We start from the raw sequence: 9,597 nt of genomic DNA on the forward strand, positions 1-9,597 counted from the left end.
AGACAAGTATGGGAATAGGAATGAAGAAGAGACCCCTGCTCTACCTTCACCAAAACCAATCCTGAAGCCCTATGTGCCAAAAGCACCATACCCACAAAGGCTGGGAAAAGATAGGAAGGATGGCTAATTCTCTAAATTCCTAGAGATCTTCAAGAAGCTCCAAATCAACATACCATTTGCTGAGGCATTGGAACAAATGCCACTCTATGCCAATTTCTTGAAGGAGCTTATAATAAGAAAAAGGAACTGGGAGGCAAAGGAGGCCATAGTACTAACTGAAGAATGTAGCGCCATCATACAAAAGAAGCTACCTCAGAAGATGAAGGACCCAGGGAGTTTCCAAATCCCCTGCATCATAGGGGACATCACTATTGAGAAGGCTTTGTGTGACTTGGGAGCTAGTATAAATCTCATGTCCTTAACCATGATGAGAAGGATGAAGATTGCGGAAGCCAAGCCAACAAGAATGGCACTCCAATTGGCTGACAAAACATTTAAGTTTTCACATGGGGTGGTGGAAGACTTGTTAGTAAAAGTGGGAGAATTCATTTTCCCAGCTGATTTTGTTGTGCTGGACATGGAAGAAGAGGCCAACCCATCAATCATCCTAGGGAGGCCATTCCTAGCTACTGCTGGAGCCATCATTGATGTACAAAAAGGGGATCTAGTCTTGAGATTGCATGAAGAGAAGATGGTCTTCAACGTCTTTAAGGCAATGAGTTACCCCAAAGAATCCATAGGAGAATGCATAATAGTAGACACCATGGAACAGATAGTTCAAGGAGTCTTGGAAGAAGAATAATATGAAGGAACTATTGAGCTGGAACAAGCATCAAATGGAGAACTACCACAAAGAACCATGAAGAATCAACCATACCATCCACCACAGATAATAAAGAAGCAGAGGCACCAAAATTAGAATTGAAAACCTTATCACCCAGCTTGAAATATGCATATTTGGGTGCCAACAACACTCACCCAGTAATCATAAATTCAAGTCTGAGTGAGGAGCAAGAAGAGGAGCTTATCCAAGTGTTGAGACAACACAAGGATACCATAGGTTGGACACTTGCAGATTTAAAGGGGATCAGTCCTTCAATGTGCATGCATAAAATCCTACTTGAAAAAGATGCCAAACCTTCAAGGCAGCAACAAAGGAGGCTGAACCCAACCAAGAATGAAGTGGTTCAAAAAGAAGTGTTGAAATTGTGGCAAGCAGGGGTGATCTACCCCATCTCAGATAGCCCTTGGGTAAGCCCGGTGCAAGTAGTCCCGAAGAAGAGAGGGATCACTGTTGTGTCAAATGAGAAGAATAAACTGATACCCACAAGGACAGTGACCGAATGGCGTATGTGCATTGACTACCGGAAACTCAATGAAGCCACCCGGAAAGACCACTTTCCTTTACCCTTCATGGACCAGATGCTTGAAAGATTGGCAGGACATGAGTATTATTGCTTCCTGGATGGGTATTTAGGCTACAATCAAATTGTTGTAGACCCCAAGGATTAGGAAAAAACTTCATTTACTTGTCCATATGGTGTTTTCGCTTATAAGAGAATCCCCTCTGGATTGTGCAATGCACCTGCAACATTCCAAAGGTGCATGCTCTCTATTTTTTCGGACATGGTTGAGAAGTTTATAGAAGTATTCATGGACGACTTTTCTGTGTTTGGAAACTCATATTCTGATTGCCTATGCCATCTTGCTCTTGTTTTAAAAAGGTGCCAAGAAACCAACCTGGTTTTGAACTGGGAGAAGTGCCACTTTATGGTAACTGAAGGGGTGGTTCTTGGTCACAAGATTTCAAAAATGGCATAGAAGTAGACAAGGCAAAGGTGGAAGTAATTGAGAAATTACCTCTACCATGCAATGTCAAGGCAATCAGGAGTTTTTTTGGGACACGTTGGGTTCTAAGGAGGTTTATCAAAGATTTTTCAAAGATTGCAAAATTCCTTAGCAACTTACTTATCTCAAATACTCCCTTTATTTTAGATAAAGAGTGCATGGTAGCCTTTAATGAGCTTAAGAATAGACTCTTCTCTGCACCTATTATAGCACCACCAAGCTGGGATCTTCCCTTTGAATTAATGTGTGATGCATCTGATTTTGCTGTTGGTGCTGTTCTAGGACAGAGGAAAGACAAGCTAGTACATGTTATTTACTATGCTAGCAAGGTCCTTAATGAGAATCAAAGGAACTACACCACCACGGAGAAAGAACTTTTAGCCATAGTCTTTGCTTTTGATAAGTTTAGATCATATCTTATTGGCTCTAAAGTAATTGTATTCATTGATCATGCAGCACTCAAATACTTGCTTGCCAAACAAGAATCTAAGCCCAGATTAATAAGATGGATTCTGCTGCTCCAAGAATTTGACATTGAAATTAAAGATAGGAGTGGAGCAGAGAACAAAGTAGCTGACTATCTCTCAAGGATTCCACAAGAAGAAGAAGAGACACACCAAGTTTCAATAAATGAAAGCTTCCCTAATGAGCAATTGATGATGATTCGAGTAGCCCCTTGGTTTGCAGACATAGCTAACTTCAAGGCCATTGGGGAATTACCAACCAACATCAACAAACACATGAGAAGAAAGCTAGTCAAGGATGCCAAATACTACATCTGGGATGACCCCTATTTGTTCCAAAGGTGTGCTGATGGGATCTTGAGAAGGTGTATATCCCATGAAGAAGGTAAGGAAGTGTTGTGGCAGTGCCATGGATCCGCATATGGAGGCCACTTCAGTGGAGAAAGAACAGCAGCAAAAGTGCTTTAATCTGGATTTTACTGGCCAACAATGTTCAAGAATGCCAAGGAATTGGTGTCAAGATGTGATGAGTGCCAAAGAGCTGGTAATCTAACCAAGAAAAATGAGATGCCACAGCAATTCATATTAGAGCTATAACTATTTGATGTATGGGGGATTGATTTTATGGGACCCTTTCCAACCTCCTACTCAAATAGTTACGTATTGGTGGCTGTGGACTATGTCTCAAGATGGGTAGAAGCCATAGCCACTGCAACAAATGACAACAAAGTTATGATAAGCTTCTTGAGAAGGAACATTTTTAGCAAGTTTGGAGTTCCTAGAGCTCTCATCAGTGATGGAGGGACACACTTCTGCAACAAACAACTTGAGACACTCCTTCTCAGGTATGTAGTCAAGCACAAGGTGGCAACTCCATACCACCCACAGACCAACGGGCAAGCTGAAATTTCCAACAGAGAGCTAAAACGAATTCTTGAAAAAACTGTTGGAAGCTCAAGAAAGGATTGGCCTAAGAAGCTGAATGATGCATTATGGGCCTATAGGATAGCCTATAAGACACCCATTGGGATGTCTCCATACCAACTGGTATATGGCAAGACTTGTCACTTACCAATTGAACTTGAGCATAGAGCTTTTTGGGCTCTGAAAATACTAAACTATGATGAGCAAGCTGCTGGAGAAAGAAGATTGATGCAACTCAATGAGCTGGAGGAATTTAGAAATCAAGCATATGAGAATGCAAAAATCTACAAAGAAAACACAAAAAGGTGGCATGATCAAAAGATAGCAAGAAGGGAGTTCACTAAAGGACAAAAAATGCTGCTGTACAATTCAAGGCTCAAGTTCTTCCCTGGGAAACTTAAGTCTCGATGGTCAGGACCATTCACCATACTCAAGGTGTTTCCCTATGGTCATGTAGAGCTCATGGAGGACAAGACTCAGAGAACTTTTACTGTCAATGGCCATAGACTCAAACACTACTTGGGAGGCTCCTTAGAGGAGCATAGAGTGAGCTACAAGCTCAACTAAAGATCGAGGAGTGTCAAGCTAGTGACAATAAAGAAGTGCTAGTTGGGAGGCACCCCAACACTTTATCCTTTTTGATTTATTGCTTTCTTAGAAGTAGTTTAAAATTCATTGCATTAGATAGTTCAAGTTTCAGTCTCACATTTGTGTTACATTACCAATTAGAACTAGATTGCAATAGTAGGTTAGGAAGTTTAATACTAGTTTTGGTAGTTAGAATACTCTAACACTCTTTTATTTCTTTTTATTCTGGAATTGCAACTTGATGAATGCATTACTACTAATGAGTAAATGGGCTGAGAACTAGCTAAAATGCTAAGTTTGGTGTGGCCACTCACCCACTTAATCTAGGCTTATGGTGCACGAATTGTGAATCACACTTTTCACAACTCGTACAACTAACCAGCAAGTGCACTAGGTCGTCCAAGTAATACCTTACGTGAGTAAGGGTCGAATCCCACGGAGATTGTTGGCTTGAAGCAATCTATAGTTATCTTGTAACTCTTAGTCAGGATATCAATTTTATTTATCAGTTTGAATTGCGAGAAATAAAAGAGCATGAAATAAATACTTGTTCTGCAGTAATGGAGAATATGTTGGAGTTTTGGAGATGCTTTGTCTTCTGAATCTCTACTTTCCTCCTGTCTTCTTCTTCACACACGCAAGGTTCCTCTTATGGCAAGCTGTATGTTGGTGGATCACTGTTGTCAATGGCTACCATCCGTCCTCTCAGTGAAAATGGTCCAGATGCGCTATCACCGCCGGGCTAATCATCTGTCGGTTCTCACTCATGCTGGAATAGGATCCATTGGTCCTTTTGCGTCTGTCACTACGCCCAACCCTTGTGAGTTTGAAGCTCGTCACAGCCATTCAATCCTTGAATCCTACTCAGAATACCACAGACAAGGTTTAGACTTTCCGAATTCTCAAGAATGCTACCAATGGATTCTAGCTTATCCCAGAGATACTTAATCAATCTAATGTAGAATGGAGGTGGTTTTCAGGCACGCGTTCATGGGTTGAGAATAGTGATGAGTGTCACGGATCATCACATTCATCATATTGAAATGCGAATAAATATCTTAGATAGAAACAAGCGTGTTTGAATGGAAAACAGAAGTATTTGTATTAATTCATCGAGACACAGCAGAGCTCCCCACCCCCAACAATGGAGTTTAGAGACTCATGCCGTCAAAGAGTACAAAGTTCAGATCTAAAATGTCATGAGGTACAAAATAAATCTCTAAAAGTTGTTTAAATACTAAACTAGTAACCTAGGTTTACAGAAAATGAGTAAACTAAGATAGATAGTACAGAAATCCACTTCTGGGGCCCACTTGGTGTGTGCTGGGGCTGAGACTTAAGCTTTACACGTGCCTAGGCTGTTTTTGGAGTTAAACGCCAGGTTGTAAAATGTTTTGGGCGTTTAACTCCAACTTGTAACTTGTTTCTGGCGTTTAACGCCAGACAGTAACATGGAACTAGCGTTGAACACCAGTTTACGTCATCTATCCTTGAGCAAAGTATAAACTATTATATATTGCTGGAAAGCCCTGGATGTCTACATTCCAACGCAATTATAAGCGCGCCAATTGGACTCCTGTAGCTCCAGAAAATCCATTCTGAGTGCAGAGAGGTCAGAATCCAACAGCATCAGCAATCCTTTTTCAACCTGAATCAGATTGTTGCTCTGCTCCTTCAATTTCAGCCAGAAAATACCTGAAATTATAGAAAAACACACAAACTCATAGTAAAGTCCAGAAATATGAATTTTGCCTAGAAACTAGTGAAAATATACTAAAAACTAACTAAAACATACTAAAAACTACATGAAATTAACCCCAAAAAGCGTATAAAATATCCGCTCATCACAACACCAAACTTAAACTGTTGCTTGTCCCCAAGCAACTAGATAAATAAAATAGAATACAAATAAGTCAAGAAGCAATAATATCTCAAAGTTTTTGAGTGAAGCTCAGATTCTAATTAGATGAGCGGGACTAGTAGCTTTTTGATTCCAAACAGTTTTGGCATCTCACTTTATCCATTGAAGCTCAGAATGATTGGCATCTATAGGAACTTAGAATTCAGATAGTGTTATTGATTCTCCTAGTTCAGTACGTTGATTCTTGAACATAGCTACTTTATGAGTCTTGGCCGTGGCCCTAAGCACTTTGTTTTCCAGTATTACCACCGGATACATAAATGCCACAGACACATAATTGGGTGAACCTTTTCAGATTGTGACTCAGCTTTGCTAAGGTCCCCAATTAGAGGTGTCCAGGGTTCTTAAGCACACTCTTCTTTTTTGCTTTGGACCTTGACTTTAACCGCTCAGTCTCAAGTTTTCACTTGACACCTTCACGCCACAAGCACATGGTTAGGGACAGCTTGATTTAGCTGCTTAGGCCAGGATTTGATTCCTTTAGGCCCTCCTATCCACTGATGCTCAAAGCCTTGGATCCTTTTTATTACCCTTGCCTTTTGGTTTTAAGGGCTATTGGCTTTTTCTGCTTGCTTTTTCTTTTTCTTTTATTTTTGCCATTTTTTCCTGCAAGCTTTTGTATTCACTACTTTTTCTTGCTTCAAGAATCATTTTTATGATTTTTCAGATTATCAAATAACATTTCTCCTTTTTCATCATTATTTCAAGAGCCAACATATTTAACATTCATAAACATCAAATTCAAAAGACATATGCACTGTTCAAGCATTCATTCAGAAGACAAAAAGCATTGCCACCACATGTAAATAATTAGAATTTTTTTCTTATTAAAAACTCGAAAAATATTGCCTCCTTATTCTAAAGAAAATCTGCTATTTTATTCATGTTTAATGATGATGAGAAAAATAAATTATAGCTTAATTGGAGATAAAATCAGAATATAGATACTAATTACTACTACTCATATATAACTTCTAAGGTAAATCTCAAATAAGAACAATTATCACAGAGTTAAGGCTAAGATTAGAACTCAACAACCTTGAATTTGGGAGGTGGATACCTCTTTAGTCTGTGGAGTGCTTGGCCCTTCAAGAGATAGTTTCTGATGCTTTAATTCCTTCAGTTCACGCCCTTGCTCTTCTTGTTCTCTAAGCAATTTGCAGAGCATGCTGTTTTGATTTTGCTGTTCTTCCTTCAGTTGATCCACAGCTTCTTACAACTTGGTGACAGATGCTTCTAGGCGCTCCCAGTATTCAATTTGAGGCATTTCTGGGAGGAACTCCTCTGCTTTTCTCTTGATGGAGTCGTCCTGCTGATGACAAGTCATCTTAGCCTAGTTTCACTAGTCTTTTTTCTTTGTTTTCATTTAGTTTCATGCACTTTCTTAAGCCATAAGTAAGTCAATTGGGTTGAATTTCATGTTTCCTTTGATTCAATCAACCATGGATAAATTGATGTATTTTCATGAGTTTTTGTGCCATAATTGCTCATATGACAAGAAGAAGAACAACTCTCATGATTATGGCATAGCTTTGATACAATTATTGATTGATGATAGGTGAAATAAAGCTTGGAAGAAGGTTGCAAGAATGGGCTTGAAAAGAGAGATTCACGTTTGAGCTAACGTTTGCCTCAAACGTTAACTCAAACGTGAGAAGCAGATGAAGAACACCCTGGAGAAGAGCCAACGTTTGCGCCAACGTTTGCCTCAAACGTGAGGTCAAACGTTGGCGCCATTTTAGCATGAAGACGAGTCCCTGATTGATGATTTAATTGAGCCACGTTTGCGCCAACGTTTGCCTCAAACGTTGGGCCAAACGTTGGCCAAAAAGGGAGCATGGGGAGTTCCACGTTTGAGCTCACGTTTGACCTCAAACGTTGAGCCAAACGTGGATGACAACATCTTGCCCTAGCTGCATAATTTTACACAAGTGACGTTTGAGTCAACGTTTGCCTCAAACGTTGACTCAAACGTGAATGGTTCATGGCCCGGTTCACTAATGGATTTCTTCCCAACACCAAGAGCAATCAACGGAGGCTACTATCAACCCAATTCCATCAAGACTAAAGGCCCAATTCAAGGCTTAATGATCATTGGAAGAAAGTGTATAAATAGCTTAGGATTTGAAGTTTTGGGAGAGCTTTTCTTTTCGGGAGTTTTTCCTTTTGAGTTTGCTGAGTAATTTTGGGAGAGCTTTTGGGTTTTGAGCTATTTGGAGATTTAAAGTCTTGGGTGTTGAAGAATTGAGGAAATTCTGTCTCAATCTCACCTTGAGATCTCTTTTTGTTTCTTTCACTGCACCATTGGAGAATTGAGATTTGAATCCAAGTTTTCTTCTGTTTTGATTTTTAATCTCTTGCAATTGAATTCTAAATTTGGATCTAAGAAGGCAGTGAGATCTAGACTTGGTTATCTAGTCTCTTGAGTCCTGAGATCTACATCTTTCAATTTCAATTTTCTTGTCACATTGCTACACCAAGTTTATTTTCATTTGCATTTAAGATCTGGTTCAATTAGATCCATCTTCTACGTTTCTGTTTGTTGAGATTTACTGTTCTCTTGTTTAATTTTCACAATCCCACATCCCTGATCCATTTACAATTCAAGCCATTTACATTTCTTGCATTCTAAGATTCTGCAATTTACATTTCTTGCATTCTAAGATTCTGCAATTTACATTTTTTGCGTTCTAAGTTTCTGCTATTTAATTTCTTGTTCTTTAAGATTCAGCACTTTTATTTTCTGTTCTCTTTAATTTCCTGCAATTTACCCCTCTCCCTTTACTTTTCATGAAATTTAATTTCTGTTAATCAAAAATCACTCAACCAACTCTTGATTTGCTTGACTAAATCAACCATTAAACTAAAATTGCTCAATCCTTCAATCCCTGTGGGATCGACCTCACTCATGTGAGTTATTATTACTTGATGTGACCCGGTACACTTGCCGGTGAGTTTTGTGTCGGCTCGTTTTCCGCACATCAAGTTTTTGGTGCCGTTGCCAGGGATTGAATAGATTGACAATGATTAAGTGAGGTGGCAGTTTAGATCAAGCACTTTTTCTTTAATTTTGACTAACCTACTAACTGTTTGAATTTTTGCTTAAGCTAACTAAAACTTCATTCTAGCAATAGATTGAAGTATCACTGGTTGTGTGTTTCTTGTTTTGTTTGTATGTCAGGTACAGGGAGAGCTACTCCTATCTTATCCGAAGCTGACCAGAGAACTCTCAGGAGATTATGAAGAGCTGAGAGAGGGAAAGGTATTGTTGGAGAGGAAGAATCTGAGGAAGAATATCACGAGATGGAAGGAGATCCATCTAATCTCAATCCACCACAGAGGAGAGTGTTGGCCTCCTACACTTTTGCAAATCCCAGACACTGTGGAAGCAACATCTTAACTCCCAGTGTCAATGCAACAAACTTCGAGCTAAAACCACAACTCATTACACTCGTCCAGAACAATTGTTCTTATGGAGGCAGCCCATTGGAAGATCCCAACCAGCATCTATCTACCTTCTTAAGGATTTGTGACACTGTCAAATCCAATGGCGTGAATCCTGAAACTTATAAGCTTCTGCTGTTCCCGTTCTCATTAAGGGACAAGGCCGCACAATGGCTTAAAACTTTTCCCCAAGGAAGTATCACTAGTTGGGATGATTTGGTAACTAAATTTCTAGCCAAATTCTATCCACCCCAAAGGGTCATCAGGCTGAAAACCGAGGTGCAGACATTTACACAATTAGATGCCGAATCCTTGTATGAAGCATGGGAGAGGTACAAAGCCTTAATCAGAAAGTGTCCTCCAGATATGTTCAATGAATGGGACGTGCTGCAAAATTTCTATGAAGGC

This window comes from Arachis hypogaea, chromosome 14 (assembly GCF_003086295.3).
Source record: "Arachis hypogaea cultivar Tifrunner chromosome 14, arahy.Tifrunner.gnm2.J5K5, whole genome shotgun sequence".
NCBI classification, from domain to species: Eukaryota; Viridiplantae; Streptophyta; class Magnoliopsida; order Fabales; family Fabaceae; genus Arachis; species Arachis hypogaea.